General features: G+C 43.2%; 1 protein-coding gene across 7 annotated transcripts in view; it reads left to right on the top strand.

The window, feature by feature from the left end:
* The window catches only part of BICD1 (BICD cargo adaptor 1), a 289,925-nt gene that overhangs the window by 179,098 nt on the left and 92,151 nt on the right, over positions 1-18,676 (top strand). The gene's annotated exons all lie outside the window — the stretch shown is intronic.

Genomic DNA, 18,676 nt, shown 5'->3' on the forward strand with positions numbered 1-18,676 from the left:
ATACCAGTGTACAGAGAAGCCTTTATACCCCCGTCACATTGCTAAAACTGGATGATGAAAGCAGGTACCAAGCCACTTGTAAATGTCAGTAATAATGACCAGCACATATAGAGGGTGGCTCACGGCAATTTCAGACTTTAAATAACATAGTAGGAATCACTAGCTAGTCTATTTCATCCGGATTCTTGTCACACAACCGGAAAAGATTAGGCTCACGGACACATAGAAGAGTGAGGAGCAGAATTTATTGGACAAAAAGGAAAAAGAGCTCTCAGCAAAGTGAGAGGGAGTCTTGCCAACAGGACTTCCACCTCACAGACCGAACACCAGGCCACCCCACAGAAACTGGAGAGGCCAGGCTCCTCCCGCTGAACGAGCGTGAACTTCTCGTGGCTCCACCCCTTCCGCCAGTGAGCAGGTGGGCATTATTCAGAGAGAATCAGCTGAGAAAGGGCAGGCTTCATCCCAGACCAGCAGTCCGGTTTTCCAGACTTCAGGCTGTTTTAGGCTTGAAGGCAGGGTTTCGTGGGGGACCTTGGTAAAGAGAGTTCTTTTTTTTTTTTTTTTTTTTGAGACGGGGTTTCACTCTTGTTTCCCAGGCTGGAGTGCAATGGCGCGATCTCGGCTCACCGCAACCTCCACCTCCTGGGCTCAGGCAATTCTCCTGCCTCAGCCTCCCGAGTAGCTGGGATTACAGGCACGCGCCACCATGCCCAGCTAATTTTTTGTATTTTTAGTAGAGACGGGTTTTCACCATGTTGACCAGGATGGTCTCGATCTCTTCGACCTCGTGATCCACCCGTCTCGGCCTCCCAAAGTGCTGGGATTACAGGCTTGAGCCACCGCGCCCGCCTGGTAAAGTGAGTTCTTTTCGATACTTTAATATAGATTGTAAGAGGCAGAAAAAAATTGATCACATTTAACTTATAGTTACTTTAAAAAAAAACACATCTTAGAGTTTTCTAGACTTGTAATATAGAAAATCTGAGTGGCAGCCAACTTAAGACAGATAATGCCTCAAAGTCTGTAACTTTATTAAGCACATCAGAACTGAAATTCAATAGTAGTTACCCTATAGTATTCACATGCATGGAATACTGAAAGCCTTCATACAGGAAAGATTCTGGAAACCATATTTTGATAGTCAGGGTCACAGATATTACTGTGTTTCAGTAACAGGGTTTCTACTTAGGAAAGTTATTTATTTTATTTTATTTTATTTTATTTTTTTTGAGACGGAGTTTCACTCTTGTTACCCAGGCTGGAGTGCAATGGCGCGATCTAGGCTCACCGCAACCTCCACCTCCTGGGTTCAGGCAATTCTCCTGCCTCAGCCTCCTGAGTAGCTGGGATTACAGGCACGCACCGCCATGCCCAGCTAATTTTTTCTGTTTTTAGTAGAGACGGGGTTTCACCATGTTGACCAGGATGGTCTCGATCTCTTGACCTCGTGATCCACCCGCCTCGGCCTCCCAAAGTGCTGGGATTACAGGCTTGAGCCACCGCGCCTGGCCAGGAAAGTTATTTAAAAGGCAATGAGTATTCAAAATGTGAGCAACCATTACTACCATTAGCTCCAGAATCAGTTCTGAAGAATTTGTTGGAAGTCATCTTGAAAATGATAAAACAATACATTTTCAGAAATCCACTAAATCATAATCTGAAGCCACTTTACTGAGGTATTTATATGAATTTGTTCTTTTACACAGAAAGAGAAATGATGACCTAAAGACAGAGGTAACAATAATCTGAGTAGCATTAGCCATCCCGTTCCAACAACAGATCACTCTAATAAGCCGTTTTTAGAAGTAGCAAAGCATAGTGCTTAAGAACATATGTTCTAGAGCTAGACAGTCTGGGTTTAACTCCTGATGCCACTTTTTATTCTAAAACTTTGGGCAAATTGTTACATAACCTACCCATGCCTCAATTGGCCTAGCTATAAAACGGGACTAATAATGGTGTCCAACTCATAGGATTGCTATGTAGACTAAAAGGTCAAAAGAGTTTTCTATTTCTAAAACAATGTGCTTGTAATAGTGTTGGCACACTGTAAACATTGTGTAAGTGCCTATTAAACAAGCAAATAAATTTGTGCTTGTAAATGAAGATCGCCATATGAGATACAGATTCTAGTGATCTATACGTTTATCATTAGATGCATGATATATACACACACTCTATTTCAGTCCCTTGAGAGATTTAACGTTTAGTGCCTTGATTTGCAAATCAAGTTGTAAATTACATGTATAAAATACCTTTGCAGTGATTAGTTCATTATAAAATTATGCTAACTATGTTGGTTTTCATTTAGGAATAAGCTGACTCTATAAATAAAGTTTAAAAATAAGTAAGGTATAAAAGAATTCTGGAAGGATATATAAAATACTAGGAACAGTGGTTTGGGAGTGAGGATGAGAAGTAGACTAACGTGGGACAGGATGGGAGTGATACTTTTTTTTACTCACCATCTATATTTTTATGATTTCTAGGTCTGGCCTCAGTATCTTCTCATCCTAGCTTGTTTGTATGATGAGTTAGAGTAATATCTGCATGCTGTTAGTTTTTTCAAAGACTCTTCAGACGCTGCTGATACTAAAGAAAGTTCTGAAAGAGCACTCTCCAGTGCAGTTATTTCCTACACAGGCTTTTAATTGGCTTTTTAAAAACTGCCTCTTTTTTTTTTTTAATATTTCAGCTTTTATTTTAGATATAGGGGGTACATGTGTAAGATTGTTACATAGGTATATTGGACCCAGGCAGTGAGCATAGTAACCAATAGGTAAAAAGCGACCTCTTAATCAAGAGGGTAGCTCATGACTATTTACAAAGTGTTTTTAAACATTCTTTCCCATCTTTTCTGACAACTCTGGAGTTGATCAGAAAAGATGTTTCCCCTACTTTTAGAAGAAAACTGGGCCCTATGCAGTGGCTCATACCAGTAATCCCAACACTTTGGGAGGCTGAGGCAGGTGGATCACCTGAGGTCAGGAGTTTGAGACCAGTCTGGCCAACATGGTGAAACCCTGTCTCTACTAAAAATACAAAAATTAGCCAGGTGTGATGGCAGGTGCCTATAATCCCAGCTAGTTGGGAGGCTGAGGCAGGAGAATCACTTGAACCCAGGAGATGGAGGTTGCAGTGAGCCGAGATCGCACCGTTGCACTCCAGCTTGGGGGGCAAGAGCAAGACTTCATCTCAGAGAAAGAAAAGCAAACTGACAGTCCCCGCCCCCCCACCTACCCTCCACCAAAAAAAAAAAAAAACCTGACAGTCCCAGAGATGTTTCGGTGTAAGTCAATATATGAACTCAGGTCCATGTCTACAACTGTTTACCACCCGGCTCTTCAGAAAACAGTAGCTGTGGCCAGGCACGGTGGCCCACACCTGTAATCACAGCACTTTAGGAGACCGAGGTGGGTGGATCCCTTGAGGCCAGGAGTTCAAGACCAGCCTGGCCAAACTGGTAAAACCCTGTCTCTATTCAAAATACAAAAGTGTTAGTTGGGCATGGTGGCATGCGCCTGTAATCCCAGCTACTTGGGAGGCTGTTGCAGGAGAATCACTTGAACCAGGGAAGCAGGGGTTGCACTAAGCCAAGATCATTTCACTGCACTCCAATCTGTGCACAGAGCAAGACTCCATCTTAAAAACAAAACCAAAAACAAACAGTAACAGTTACTTCTCTGAAGCTATTATTTTTTATCCTGTTGTATATATCGAAGACTTCATTTGGATAACTATATTCAGGAGTATATTAAGCTTTCTTTTTCATTACCAATAGTTGGACTAACCTTTATTTTCTGGATGCTAAAGGTGTTTTATAGCAACAAAAACAAACAGCTAAGTCAGTCTGTCCAGGTACCCTGTTAAAGCTTCAAAGACTGTGGATCAGAATGATCTCTACTATGTACACATGCCTAAAGAATAAACAAAAATGACCAGGCATGGTGTCTCAAGCCTGTAATCCCAGCACTTTGGGAGGCCGAGGCGGGTGGATCACGAGGTCAAGAGATCGAGACCATCCTGGTCAACATGGTGAAACCCCGTCTCTACTAAAAATACAAAAAATTAGCTGGGCATGGTGGCGCATGCCTGTAATCCCAGCTACTCAGGAGGCTGAGGCAGGAGAATTGCCTGAACCCAGGAGGCGGAGGTTGCAGTGAGCCGAGATCACGCCACTTCATTCCAGCCTGGGTAACAAGAGCGAAACTTCGTCTCAAAAAAAAAAAAAAAAAAAAAAAAAAAGAATAAACAAAAATGATATCACTGATAACTTTCAGTCCCTTGAGGGATTAACTTTTAGTCCCTTGATTTGTCTGTACCTTTCCTTCCCCCCTTTCTTCCTACCCACGTTTCTTCTTCCCTTGTTTCTCTACTTTTCCTTCTGGATGATGCTCATGTAGTGTTTTGCTATCTTCAATACCTTCTGCTTTTTCATTCCTATATATATATATATATATATATTTTTTTTTTTTTTTGAGACAGAGTTTCGCTCTTGCTACCCAGGCTGGAGTGCAATGGCGCGATCTCGGCTCACTGCAACCTCCGCCTCCTGGGTTCAGGCAATTCTCCTGCCTCAGCCTCCCGAGTAGCTGGGATTACAGGCACGCACCACCATGCCCAGCTAATGTTTTGTATTTTTAGTAGAGACGGGGTTTCACCATGTTGACCAGGATGGTCTCAATCTCTTGACCTCGTGATCCACCTGCCTCGGCCTCCCAAAGTGCTGGGATTACAGGCTTGAGCCACCGCGCCCGGCTCATTCCTATATTTTTTCACTGCGTATAATTTCATTTTAACGCATTACCTTAATGCATAACATTATCTGTTTTTGCTCATTTCTTTTGCTTTCACAGCACCTCTTCTCTATAAAAGTCTATATATAGTGTGTTCCCATGGTAATGAGAACTAAAATTACTTATAATCAATGGTTTTTATGTTGTTGCTGCTGCTTATCTCTTGGGTGAGGTCACTCTTTACAGCCAGGTCACAGTTTAGTCTATGAAGTTGAGATGAAACGGTATTTGCCAGAGATTGAACAACCTCTGGAATGTTTGTGAATCCAAACTTCACCATTATTACACCATCTAGATTTCACATCTGTTTAGTGTATTACCCATATTTCCCTTTTCCATATATGAATTATTTTATTGCAGTAATTGTGGTATCAGGGCAACAGCATGCATATTCATAGTTATAAGAAGATTATTAGAAGTTATAAGTTATATAGTTAGAAGATATTATTAGAGAAGAAAACTGTCATGGCATCATTCATTATGGTGCTTTGCATTTTTAAATTTTAAGAGAAAGAAAGAAAAATTAATTAAGCTAGTAAGTAAGAGTTAACCAACCTCCTTTGGGAAATGACCAAGGGTTTCCTGATTTCAGAGTGGATTATAGAAAAGAGAAAAGATTGTAGTATTTTATATCTGCAAAAGCTTATTCCAAAACAAATCAGTAAATGCAGGTTACAATACCCAGGTCACAAAGTCACATTTTTATTAATAAAAATAACTTGCAGCCCATTGAGTGAACTTTAAATGGTCGTGCTACCTTGTGAAACAGAATATCGCATTGCTGGATCTGCTGTGTGCTGGACAAAGGCAGGCACGGTGCAGTGCTTCACTGATACAGTGTGGAATAGATTTTGTGCTGCAGCAAAGCTGTCTATAGACTTCAAAAAACAAAGGTTATATCAGCATTAACCAAACTGTTTAAAATCTTACAGTTTCAAAGGACCACATGTTACATGATTCCATTTATGTGAAGTTTCCAAAATAAGCAAATTTATAAAGATAGAAAATGGACTAGTGGTTGCCTGTGGCTTGCGGGGATGGAAGCATTGCAGGGTCGGGTTAGCGGCCTTAGCTAAAAGATACGGAATTTATTTTCTAGGTGATAGAAAGGTTCTAAATTAATGTCAGTGATAGTCACAACTGTGGCAATATTAAAAATTGTTGAATTGTACACTTTAAATGAGAGAATTGTAAATATATGAATTATAGCTCGGTAGAGTGATTCCAAAAGAAAGATCTGCCCCACGGTGGCTCAAGCCTGTAATCCCAGCACTTTGGGAGGCCGAGGCAGGTGGATCACGAGGTCGAGAGATCGAGACCATCCTGGTCAACATGGTGAAACCCCGTCTCTACTAAAAATACAAAATATTAGCTGGGCATGGTGGCGCGTGCCTGTAATCCGAGCTACTCAGGAAGCTGAGGCAGCAGAATTGCCTGAACCCAGGAGGCGGAGGTTGCGGTGAGCCGAGATCGCGCCATTGCACTCCAGCCTGGGTAACGAGAGCAAAAACTCCATCTCAAAAAAAAAAAAAAAAAAAAAAAGATCTGCCCCAAAAAGCTTTCGTGTAAAAATACATGTTCCACTCAGTTAAAACGCACTGTTAATTTTTGTTCATCTATTTTATTGCTTAAAATAATATGCATTCTTTTACTATGCTTTTGCACAAAGAAGAAAAAACTATGAATCACGCAATGTAAGAAAACAAGTCATTTATGATTTATTTTGCACCATTTATTTCAACTGTTTAAAATAAAAGGGCAGATTTTATGTTGCTGTCAAGGTTTTGCATGTGATAAATGTTTGAAGTGAAGCCCTGAAATGTGAACTGGTTGTGAGATGGGCTCTCCTTGGCTTCTAATGGAGGCAGGTATCCCATGGGACACACACTTGTATTGCTTCAAATTCAGTGTAGGAGAGTTAACCCTTCATGGTGCCACTTTATTCAGAGCAAGGTTTGCATATGATTTACAGTGGAAACTGCGAGGCCCTGTGGCTCACGCCTGTTATCCCAACACTTTGGGTGGCTGAGGCAAGTGGATCACCTGAGGTCAGGAGTCGGAGACCAGCCTGACCAATGTGGTGAAACCCCACCTCTACTAAAAATACAAAGTTAGCCAGGCATGGTGCACATGCCTGTAATCCCAGCTACTTGGGAGGCTGAGGCAGGAGAATCGCTTGAATCCAGCAGGATGGAGGTTGCACTTGAACCCAAAGGGCAGAGGTTGCAGTGAGCCAAGATTGCGCCATTGTACTTCAGCCTGGGCAACAAGAGTGAAATTCCGTCTCAAAAAAAAAAAAAGAGAAGTTGTATCAGGCTCATATGTACCTTACGGTGGATAAGTTTGTCAGATCCTTTCCTTAGTGCATATTTATAGAGATAGAATAAAGTATAAATAAAATACACATGGAATGGATGTCACCAATAAGGGTTTTTAAACCTTGGAGAATTTTAGATGGGGCCTGCTTTGTAGATACCCTTTTCTTTTTCAGTCTATGAACTGAAATATGTGAAATAGATCTGTGCCCTCCTCTTTTGGCTGTCCAGCTAAATTTATCCCAACAACACTTCCCAGCTGTCTTCAGGTCACCACCAATCCAATCCAGGCTGGAAGTGGTGAGGCTGAGCTGTGGAATACAAGGACCGTGCGTGGGTGCTCTTCTGGGTCCTGGGGATGAGTGGTAAACTGTTACTGAAAACGGGCTGTCATGGCTCTTCGATCTAGTGGGGAAAGAATCCAATAAATAAACATACAAAGAAATCAAATCTTGATAAACACTTTTCAGATTATTAAAACCAGATTATGTGAGTGTGACCAAGTGGTGCTCTAGATGGAATGGTCTTGGAGAGCTTCTTTTGGAGATGACAGGTTGAGATCCTAGTGAAAAGAGTGAAGAGTGTGAACAAGGAGAAAGAAATCCAGGCAGAAGAGACAGCTGCTGCAGAAACTCTAGATTAAGACCCAGCTTGAGGTCTTCCTTTTTTGTTTTTATTTTTTGAGATAGGGTCTTACTCTGTCACCCAGGGTAGAGTGCAGTGGCATGGTCTCAACTCACTGCAGCCTCCACCTTCTGGGCTCAAGTGATCCTCCCACTTCAGCCTCTCAAGTAGCTGGGACTATAGGCACACACCACCACACCTGGATAATTTTTGTATTTTTTGTAGAATCAAGGTCTCATCATGTTGCCCAGGCTGCACCTTGAGGTCTTTAACCAACAGAAGGCCATGGAGGGGAGCAAAGTGGATGAGGGATGAGTGGGAAAAAGATACCTCCTGAGTTCTTTCAGGGAGGTCAGGGCAAGTTGCGTAGGGTTTTGTTAAGCCTGACGTGGATTTGAGAATCATCAGCACACAAGTAGGGATCTAAAGCTGGAGGTCTGGATGAGGTTGCCTTTGGAAAGTGAGGAAACAGCAAAATGAGATGCTTGGTACAGACCTGGAAGGCTCAACCTTTTGAGGTTGAGCAGAGAAGAGGGGACTGCAAAGAAGCAGCCAGGCAGGCGAGAGTTCAGACGTCTGGGAAGCCATGGGGGAAAGTGTTTCCAACAGTGGCATATGCTGGTGAAGAAGCCCTGTAAGAGGAGGACACAGAGGTGGCCACCGAATCCAGTGACAATGTGCAAGTTGTTGATGACTTTTACAAGACCAGGTTCAGTGTTCTTCTGGAGGATTGAGGACAAATGTCATTTAAGAATGAACGATCTGGCTCATGCCTATAATCCCAGCACTTTGAGAGGCCGAAGTGGGTAGATCACAAGGTCAGGACTTCAAGACCAGCCTGGCCAAGATGGTGAGCCCTGTCTCTACTAAAAATACAAAAATTAGCCAGGCATAGTGGTGGGCACCTGTAATCCCAGCTACTTGGGAGGCTGAGGCAGAGAATTGTTTGAACCCAGGAGGCGGAGGTTGCAGTGAGCCGAGATCACACCTCTGCACTCCAGCGTGGGACAGAGCGAGACTCCCATCTCAAAAAAAAAAAAAAAGAATGGACGATCATGACCATAGAAGTGGAAATATGAATATAAAGGTGAAGGTTTGTTTACGATGAGACTTACTGTCTTTAAACTATAGGCAGTAGAATGGAAGCAGTGAAAATGAAGGTTCAGATAGGAGCCATATCTCGTTGGATTTTCCTTCCCTCCTTAAGGAAATGTGAGGCACGTTTTCAGAGAGGAAACAAGGACTGATTGTAGGAAGAGAGAAAAGTAAATAACTTGCTCTACTATGCAAATGTAATATAACCGCTAGACAGTATTTATAGCCTATTAGAATTTGAGAGATTCTGGACTTTTTGGTTTTTTTAAATCAATCACTCATATCACTGATTTTGACCAAGTTTAGTTAATAGCAAAGTCAGGATTTGAACCCGGGATGTCTTGCGCAGAGTCTGGCACTTCACCACTCCACTCCACTATCTCTCCATGAGTTAAAGCTGAAACCAGTCCCCAGTCAGCATAGATTTGTCTTTTCTCCAGTTCTCCTCAGCTAAGAGCATGCATAGAGAAGGCAGAGAGTTCGGTTTTATAACCAGGAGAGACAGATGAGACAGAATTAAATGTGTTTGCAAGTCAGTAAGTGTGCAGTGATGGCGAAATCAAAGAAGTGAAGAACCAGTACTGTAGATAATAAGCAAACTGGGGATGAAAGGGTAGGAAACGTCGGTGAGGTGGAAGAGTGGGTGGCTCGACTGGTAGAACTGGAGAGCCTGATGTGGAAGAATCAGAGGCGCAGCCATTGGTGATAACGTGACAGACGATATGCGTGTGAGTGGCTCATGTGGGTACAGGAGCAGATCACCTGCATTGAGAAGGTTGAGGATTGAGAAGTCAGGACCTGTCCCCATGGATCTGACATCCCGGGGTCTCATCCTTCTTATTTTCTACAAAAGAGAAACTCGGAGCCTGTGCCCTTGGAATCCTCAAATAAAGTGTGTTCTTGTCCCAAGGTATGGAGAGTAGGGGCCGTGCAGGCAACAGTGTCGTTAAGCTCACTGGGACAAAAGTGGGTCACCCCTTTGCTTCCCTGCCCTGCCCTCCCTCTACCCTGAAACTTTCCTTAACTACGGAGGGCCCGGCCCTCTCGGCCCCAGCACAGAAATTCCTGTGGGGTGGGGGGCAGGGAGAACTGTTATCCGCTCCTCTCTGCAGCAAAAGAAGAGTTCATTTTTGGCCAAATGAATGAAAATGGATATTAGGGTCTTGGACTGCCAGAACTCCCTGGCAGTGGCACTCCCTGAGAGAGAAGTGAGAAGGCCTGTTCTCGCACCCCAGCCCTCCCCTCTCTCTAGCTTTCTCCGCCTGGACCAGACCGGCTGCCCTCCTTCCTCCCTTCTCGGATCCAGAAATTCCTGGTTTGACTATCCAAATTAATGCTGCTTATAATTACTCAATAGGATACATTGGTTTTTTTGTTTTGTTTTGTTTTGTTTTGAGACGGAGTTTCGCTCTTGTTACCCAGGCTGGAGTGCAATGGCGCCATCTCGGCTCACCGCAACCTCCGCCTCCTGGGTTTAGGCAATTCTCCTGCCTCAGCCTCCTGAGTAGCAGGGATTACAGGCACGCGCCACCACGCCCAGCTAGTTTTTTGTATTTTTAGTAGAGACGGGGTTTCACCATGTTGACCACAATGGTCTGGATCTCTTGACCTTGTGATCCACCTGCCTCGGCCTCCCAAAGTGCTGGGATTACAAGCTTGAGCCACTGTGCCTGGCCAGGATACATTGTTTTTTGTTTTTTGTTTTTTGTTTTTTTGGAGACGGAGTTTCGCTCTTGTTACCCAGGCTGGAGTGCAATGGCGTGATCTCGGCTCACCGCAACCTCCGCCTCCTGGGTTCAGGCAATTCTCCTGCCTCAGCCTCCTGAGTAGCTGGGATTACAGGCACGTGCCACCATGCCCAGCTAATTTTTTGTATTTTTAGTAGAGACGGGGTTTCACCTTGTTGACCAAGTTGGTCTTGATCTCTCGACCTTGTGATCCACCCGCCTCGGCCTCCCAAAGTGCTGGGATTACAGGCTTGAGCCACCGCGCCCGGCGATACATTGTTAACTCTCACATTCGCTTTGTTACAAAATTTCTTTTTCTATAGCTACTCTAGGTATGTTTATTGTTAATAGGCCATTGTTCCTTACTCTTTGTTTTCTTGTATTATCACATCAGTCAGTGGCCAAATCCTGTTCATTCTAAGGGAGATGTTGGGGCCTTCCCCTCCGCAGCATTCCCCGTGTCTTCTCTCATGTTGGGCCATCAGAGCAGCTCGGTTTGTTCTCTTTGACCTTTCTTGCTAAAGTCCACCCTCACAACACTCAACAGAGTCACCTGGCAAAACATAGGTCTGGTTATGTGACTGCTTTGCTTAAAGGTCTTTGATGGTTCCCCAGATTCCTTTGTTTAACATCGAATTTCTTGCAGAATCTTTCTCAAGTTACTTTGCTCCAACCACACCAGACTGCACCATTCCCTAAACCAGGCGTCCCCAAACTATGGCCTGCGGGCCGCATGTGGCCCCCTGAGGCCATTTATCCAGCCCTCCGCGGCACTTCAGGAAGGGGCACCTCTTTCACTGGTGGTCAGTGAGAGGAGTACAGTATGTGGCGGCCGTCCAACGGTCTGAGGGACAGTGAACTGGCCCCCTGTGTAAAAAGTTTGGGGACGCCTGCCCTAAACCACAGCCTAGTGAAGAACTTTAAAAGATCCCAGGCACTGACTATATATTGGTTCCCCACACTACGTCAGGTGTTCACAACACTAGACTAATTTAACATTTTATTTTACAAAATGGCACCAAACTTACACACATGGAAAATAACGAGCTGCTCTCCATATTTTTCTGAGTTTCTGTCTTCTCTTTATTTTTGATCAGTGTTCCAGGTTCTCTGGGGCTATAAGGAATTGCTCAGTTTGGAGAATTTTAGCATTGCCTTCAACACAAATATAAGGCTACTTCTGTTTGAAGGTTTATCTCTGGCTGGAAAATAATGTCCTCCTCTTTCTCCATTTAGTTAACCTTTACTTTGCCTTCGGGATTCTACTTAATGATAACTTCCTTTATAAAGTTCCTCAGCTCACCCAGGGGTGATCAGTCAATTGCTTAGGCTTTTGCGTTCGAACTGCTGTTTGTGTTACCATAGGTAATTTACCATAAATTACCTATGGTAACACATTATTAATATCTTATGTGACAATGGCTGTAATTAATTTATAAAAGACAAAGAGCATTGTAACTGGAAGGCAGAATTATTTTTAATATATGATTCTGTGTGGTGACAGGTTTTCATTTGTATTTTTTTTCTTGCCAATAGTGAAGGGAATTTATGATTCATATATAAATCTTTTTAATGTTAATTAAAATACACTATAAAAGTGGTGCTGTACTCAGGTGCAATGCAAATAATGAGGTGAGTCTATCCCTGCCGTCTCAAGCAGCTCCCTCCAGTCTATCCCTGGGACTCAGCTCCCTGGAGGTGAAAAGCTAAAACATTTCCCTGTTGTGCCATTTTCTCCCCTTTCTCTCATGCATTATTTTTCTTACTCTGATTATTCTCGATGGGAGTTTTTAGCAGAGCTCAGCACCATCTTATCGCAGGAAGAAAAAAAAAATGTATGAGATAAATGTATGAGAAGTGGTGCAAAAAAACAACAGCTGCAATCTTTTAAATTTATTGTGGAATTAAAGAACATGCCCCTAGAATATAATCACTGGCAGTTCAAAAAGCAAGGATTTTTAGCAAAATAAGTAAGACCAGTTTTCTTCCTCTGGAGCTTGTGTCTGTTTATCTCAGTGAGTCTTTGCTCCAACCACACTAAACTGCACCCAAGTCTTGCAGCCCAGGCTCTTCCTTTTCCTTAATTAGCATCAGTTTTCATTAGTTATTTTACAAGTTGTTAGTGATCCTCATTAGCTTTGCTGGGGTCTTAAATTTTCTTGACATTTACTATTTCACTGCATAAGATTTTATGATTAGGCTGGGTGAGGTGGCTCACACCTGTAATCCCAGCACTTTGGGAGGCTGAGACGGGTGGATTGCTTGAGGTCAGGAGTTTGAGACCAGCCTGGCCAACATGGTGAAACCTCATCTCTATTTGAAAAAAAAAAAAAAAAAAAAGATTTTATGGTTAATTCCTAGAGTATATAAGCCAGATTATTGGCCATTGTTATTTTTTACATTGTATCTTTTCCTATTTCAGAATTTCTTGTATCTTAACATTTTTCTTTACAATTTTATATAAATGGCATCCAGTTCATTGGACTTCCTGATATCTTTATACATATTAAATAAGAAAAAAATAAGTAAATATATGTATCACTTGCTCAGGTGATAGCTTTTTCAAGAAAGAAACAAATTAAGATAAAATGTTTCTACAAAAAAAAGAATTTAATGAAATACTGTAATTTGACTTTATAGTCAAACTAGGGGAACACTACTGTTTCTCATTCTACACTTATTCCGCACTGTGCTCCAAGTATTGCCCAAGGAACAGAAGGCAGAAACCAAGTAAGCTGACAATATATTGAAGAAGAATGATAACAAGTCAAGTTATCTCAGAGATTTAGGTGTATTTTATTTTCAAGTGCATTGTTCCCCTTTTGTGCCTCTTTCGCAAATAACACAACATAAGAAGCTGTCATCTATGTAATAATATTTTTTGTGTGTGATTAACCACCTGTGTACCTGTTTTATTATTCACTCCGTGGTCGTCCGGGCCTAAAATGTGCCAGGTATTAGGGACATGGGATAACAAGACAGAAAAGGATCATTATATTCAGATGCAAAAGGAAATGTAACAAATATAAAATGTATAAAAAGTAAGTAGCCAGTTTCAAATAATAATCAGTGTCATTCTGTCAACACTTATTTTCTGAGTACTACTCTATACTAAATACTGATCTATAAATTAACTCTGATGGGAGAGTAGAGTAGGAGGGGAATTATTTTATATTAGTTGCTCAGGGAAGGTTTCTCTGAGGGGATGACATTTGAACTGAAACCTAAATAACAAGTAAAAGTAGAAGAGTTTTTGAGCTGAGGTTCTGGGAGTCTGTAGATAGATTTCAGGAGGCCTGTAAACTTGGATGGGAAAAATAATTACATCTTTGTTTTCACCAAACTCAGACTGAAATTTATCATTTTCTTCTATTTGAATGTAGACAACAAACTTCAGTAGTATTGATGATTACATTCCATAGATTACGTTTAATTGATGAAGTCTGCACATCTCCAGGGAACTCCTTACAAGCTACCCAGTGAGCTTTTATGATGGTAAGATACAGAATGGATAAAAATCGGATGCCGCCAGGCTCGGTGGCTCAAGCCTGTAATCCCAGCACTTTGGGAGGCCGAGGCGGGTGGATCACGAGGTCGAGAGATCGAGACCATCTTGGTCAACATAGTGAAACCCCGTCTCTACTAAAAATACAAAAAACTAGCTAGGCGTGGTGGCGCGTGCCTGTAATCCCAGCTACTTAGGAGGCTGAGGCAGGAGAATTGCCTGAACCCAGGAGGCGGAGGTTGCGGTGAGCCGAGATCGCGCCATTGCACTCCAGCCTGGGTAACGAGAGCGAAACTCCGTCTCAAAAAAAAAAAAAAAAAAAAAATCGGATGCCAAAAAAAGCTATAGGAAAATAGGATCTATTTTCATATTATCACCAAGTCCCATGTCTTGCAAACTTTCTTAGCTTTCATCTTATCAGAATGCAATTCATGGCAGTGAGGTGTCAAAGGCTCTCTCCTTAAACCACACTTCAGTCATGCTCTGCTAAGGTCTCTTTTGAACCAGGCTTTAACCTTGCTCCACCCCCAGCTTTGGCCTGCCCAGCCCAGCCTTAGCAAGGAATTCTGCTGAATCATCTCCCAACCCTAGATATCTAATTACCCTAGATATATGATCAAGATTTTCATCCTCCACCTTTTTTTTTTTTTTTTTTTTTTTTGAGGCGGAGTTTCGCTCTTGTTACCCAGGCTGGAGTGCAATGGCGCGATCTCGGCTCACCGCAACCTCCGCCTCCTGGGTTCAGGCAATTCTCCTGCCTCAGCCTTGTACTCAGGGGCCAAGTCAGAAGAAAAAAAATCACCATGTTCAAACAGGGAACTGAACAGGCCTCTGAAAACTGAGGCAAAGGGAGTTATTGTTAACATGTGTAGACTATGAGCCGGGTGTGGTGGCTCACATTTATAATCCCAGCACTTTGGGAGGCCACGGCAGGAGGATTGCTTAAGCCCAGGCATTCGAGACCAGCTTGGGTAACATGGTAAGACCCCATCTCTACAAAAGATTTAAAAATTACCTAGGTGTGGTGGTGTGCACCTATAGTCCAAGCCACTCAGGAGACTGAGTTGGGAGGATCACTTAAGCCTGGGAGGTCGGCCAGGCGCGGTGGCTCATGCCTGTAATCCCAGCACTTTGGAAGGCCAAGATGGGCAGATCACAGGGTCAGGAGTTCCCCAGCCTGGTCAACATAGTGAAACCCTGTCTCGACTGAAAATACAGAAATTAGCTAAGTATGGTGGCGCACGCCTCTAATCCCAGCTACTCGGGAGGCTGAGGCAGGAAAATCGCTTAAATCCAGAAGGCAGAGGTTGTGGTGAGCCAAGATTACGCCACTGCACTCCCGCCTGGGCAACTGAGCGAGACTCTGTTCTCCCCCCCAAAAAAAACCAGTCTGGGAGGTCACAGTGAGCTGTGATTAAGGCACCAGACTCCAACCTTGGCAACAGAGCAAGACCCTGCCTCTACAATTCTTTTTTTGGGGGTGGAAGTCTGGGCACAGTGGCTCACACCTGTGATCCCAGCTTTTGGGGACCAAGGCAGAGGGATCGCTCTCAGGAGTTTGAGACCAGCCTGGGCAACGTGGTGAAACACATCTCTACAAAAAATACAAAAATTAGCCAGGTGTGATGGTATGTACACGTCTAGTCCCAGCTACTTAGGAAGCTGAGGTGAGAGAATTGCTTGAGCCTGGGAGGTCAAGGCTGCAGTGAGCCATGATCATGCCACCACACTGTGTTCTGGGTGATAGAGTGAGACCAAGTCTTTAAAAAATCTGTAGAAAAGGGCCGGGCGCGGTGGCTCAAGCCTGTAATCGCTGCACTTTGGGAGGCCGAGGTGGGTGGATCACGAGGTCAAGAGATCGAGACTGCCGGGCGCGGTGGCTCAAGCCTGTAATCCCAGCACTTTGGGAGGCTGAGGCGGGTGGATCACGAGGTCATGAGATCGAGACCATCCTGGTCAACATGGTGAAACCCCGTCTCTACTAAAGGTGCAAAAAATTAGCTGGGCATGGTGGCGCGTGCCTGTAATCCCAGCTACTCCGGAGGCTGAGGCAGGAGAATTGCCTGAACCCACGGGGCAGAGGTTGCAGTGAGCCGAGATGGCGCCATTGCACTCCAGCCTGGGTAACAAGAGCGAAACTCCATCTCAAAAAAAAAAAAAAAAAAAAGAGATCGAGACCATCCTGGTCAACATGGTGAAACCCCGTCTCTACTAAAAAAAATATACAAAAAATTAGCTGGGCATGGTTGCGCATGCCTGTAATCCCAGCTACTCAGGAGGCTGAGGCAGGAGAATTGCCTGAACCCAGGAGGTGAAGGTTGCGGTGAGCCGAGATCGTGCCATTGCACTCCAGCCTGGGTAACAAGAGTGAAACTCCGTTTCAAAAAAAAAAAATCTGTAGAATGTGAAGCAAGATGAGAGATATTTGAAAGCATACGTAGGAAAATCAGGTATTCTCCTAGAGCTGGCTCTCTGTTGGGACAGAGACCTTTAAAATGTTTTTAGTGCTGCAGATGTCACCCTACCCTCCTGCAAAGATAAGAGTGCATTTACTTCTGTCACCGTGGATTGGCTTTGCACATGTATTCTTTTCTTAGGGCTGCTGTAACAAAGTACTACAAACTGGGTGGCTTTAAAACAACAGAAATTTATTGTCACAGTTATGGAGGCCAGAAGTCAGAAATCATGGTGTTGACAGGGCCATCTTCCTCTGGCGGCTCTAGGGAAGGACCTTTCCTTGCCCTTTCCTGGCTTCTGGTGTTTGCTGGCAGTCCTCAGTGTTCCCTGGCTGGTAGACGGATCACTTCAGCCTTCACCTCCATGGTCACGTGGTCATCTTTTCCCTGCATTTCTTTACATAGTCTCCACCCCACACGCAGAGGTGTGTGTCAGTTTCTGTGTGGCCGAATTTCCCCTTTTTATAAAGACACCAGTCCTATCGGATTGGGCCTATTCTAATGACCTCATTTTAATTTTTATGTTTATAAAGACCCTGGGGGTTAGGACTTCACCTTATCTTTTTTGGGAGACAGTTAACCTACAGAGCATGTTTTTGAACTTTACGTGCAGAATCACACTGTACGTAGTCTTTTGCATCTGGCTTATTTCAGTCAGTATATTAACTCGATTCATCTATCTCGCAAGTAGCAGTTTCTATTCATTGTCAGTCCTACCTACCAGTATATCAAGACTCTGCAGATTATGATGTGAAGTCCAAATGCATCATGACTGATTTTTTTTCCCACATAGATATCTAGGTATTACATAAGAAAATGTGGTTTTTGGTTTCTATGGCACTTTTTTTTCCATATTTCTTTTTGTTTGAATAGGAAACAAATCTAATTAAACCTTAATTGAAAGAAAACTTTTTTTTTTTTTTTTTTGAGACAGAGTTTCGCTCTTGTTACCCAGGCTGGAGTGCAATGGCGCGATCTCGGCTCACCGCAACCTCCGCCTCCTGGGTTCAGGCAATTCTCCTGCCTCAGCCTCCTGAGTAGCTGGGATTACAGGCACGCGCCACCATGCCCAGCTAATTTTTTGTATTTTTAGTAGAGATGGGGTTTCACCACGTTGACCAGAATGGTCTCGATCTGTTGACCTCGTGATCCACCTGCCTCGGCCTCCCAAAGTGCTGGGATTACAGGCTTGAGCCACCACGCCCGGCCAAGAAAACTTCTATATCCCTTCTTTCCGTGACTGTGAATATGTTACATGTATAAATGTTTATATCTATTATGTGGTCACTATACATTTTGAGCTAAAACATAGCTTATAGTTGTCACATAAGTTTGTGGAAAAAGTTAAATATTTTACTTAATTGATTTATTTCTATCCTGTAACCTTGCACATAAGACCTGATAATACAAGCTTGTTGTTAAAAAAAACTTGTTTTTGAAATGATCCAGGAGGATATAAAATCAAAGTAATAGTCTCTTCTGGATATTCTTACAAAGTTTTTGTTGTGGTTGTTTTTTGTTTTGAGTTTTGAGGCGGAGTCTTACTCTGTCGCCCAGGCTGGAGTGCAGTAGCATGATCTTGGCTCACTGTAACCTCCACGTTCTGGGTTCATGCAATTCTCCTGTCTCAGCTTCCCGAGTATAGCTGGGATTACAAGCGTGCATGTGTGTGTCCCCTGTATTTCCAACATACCTGGGATCCTAACATGCATAGTAATCTATAACTTGCTTTTTACATTTAATAATATATTATGACTGCATTTCTGTTTTAGTACAATAAAGTTTCTCCTTATTCTTTTTTTCTCCTTTGAGATGGAATCTTGCTCTGTCGCCCAGGCTGGATGGAGTGCAGTGGTGTGATCTTGGCTCACTGCAACCTCCCCATCCCAGGTTCAGGCAATTCTCCTGCCTCAGCATCCTGAGCAACTAGGATTACGGGTGCCCGCCACCACGCCTGATTAAATTTTTTTTTTTTTGTATTTTTAGTAGAGACGGGGTTTCACCATGTTGACCAGGTTGATCTCCAACTCCTGATCTCAGGTGATCCACTCACCTTGCCCTCTCAAAGTCCTGGGGTTACAGGTGTGAGCCACTGTGCCCAGTCTTTCTCATTTTTTGAAATAATTTTATAATGTGCCATTCAATGGATGCATGA

Source organism: Saimiri boliviensis, chromosome 7 (assembly GCF_048565385.1).
Source record: "Saimiri boliviensis isolate mSaiBol1 chromosome 7, mSaiBol1.pri, whole genome shotgun sequence".
Lineage (NCBI taxonomy): Eukaryota > Metazoa > Chordata > Mammalia > Primates > Cebidae > Saimiri > Saimiri boliviensis.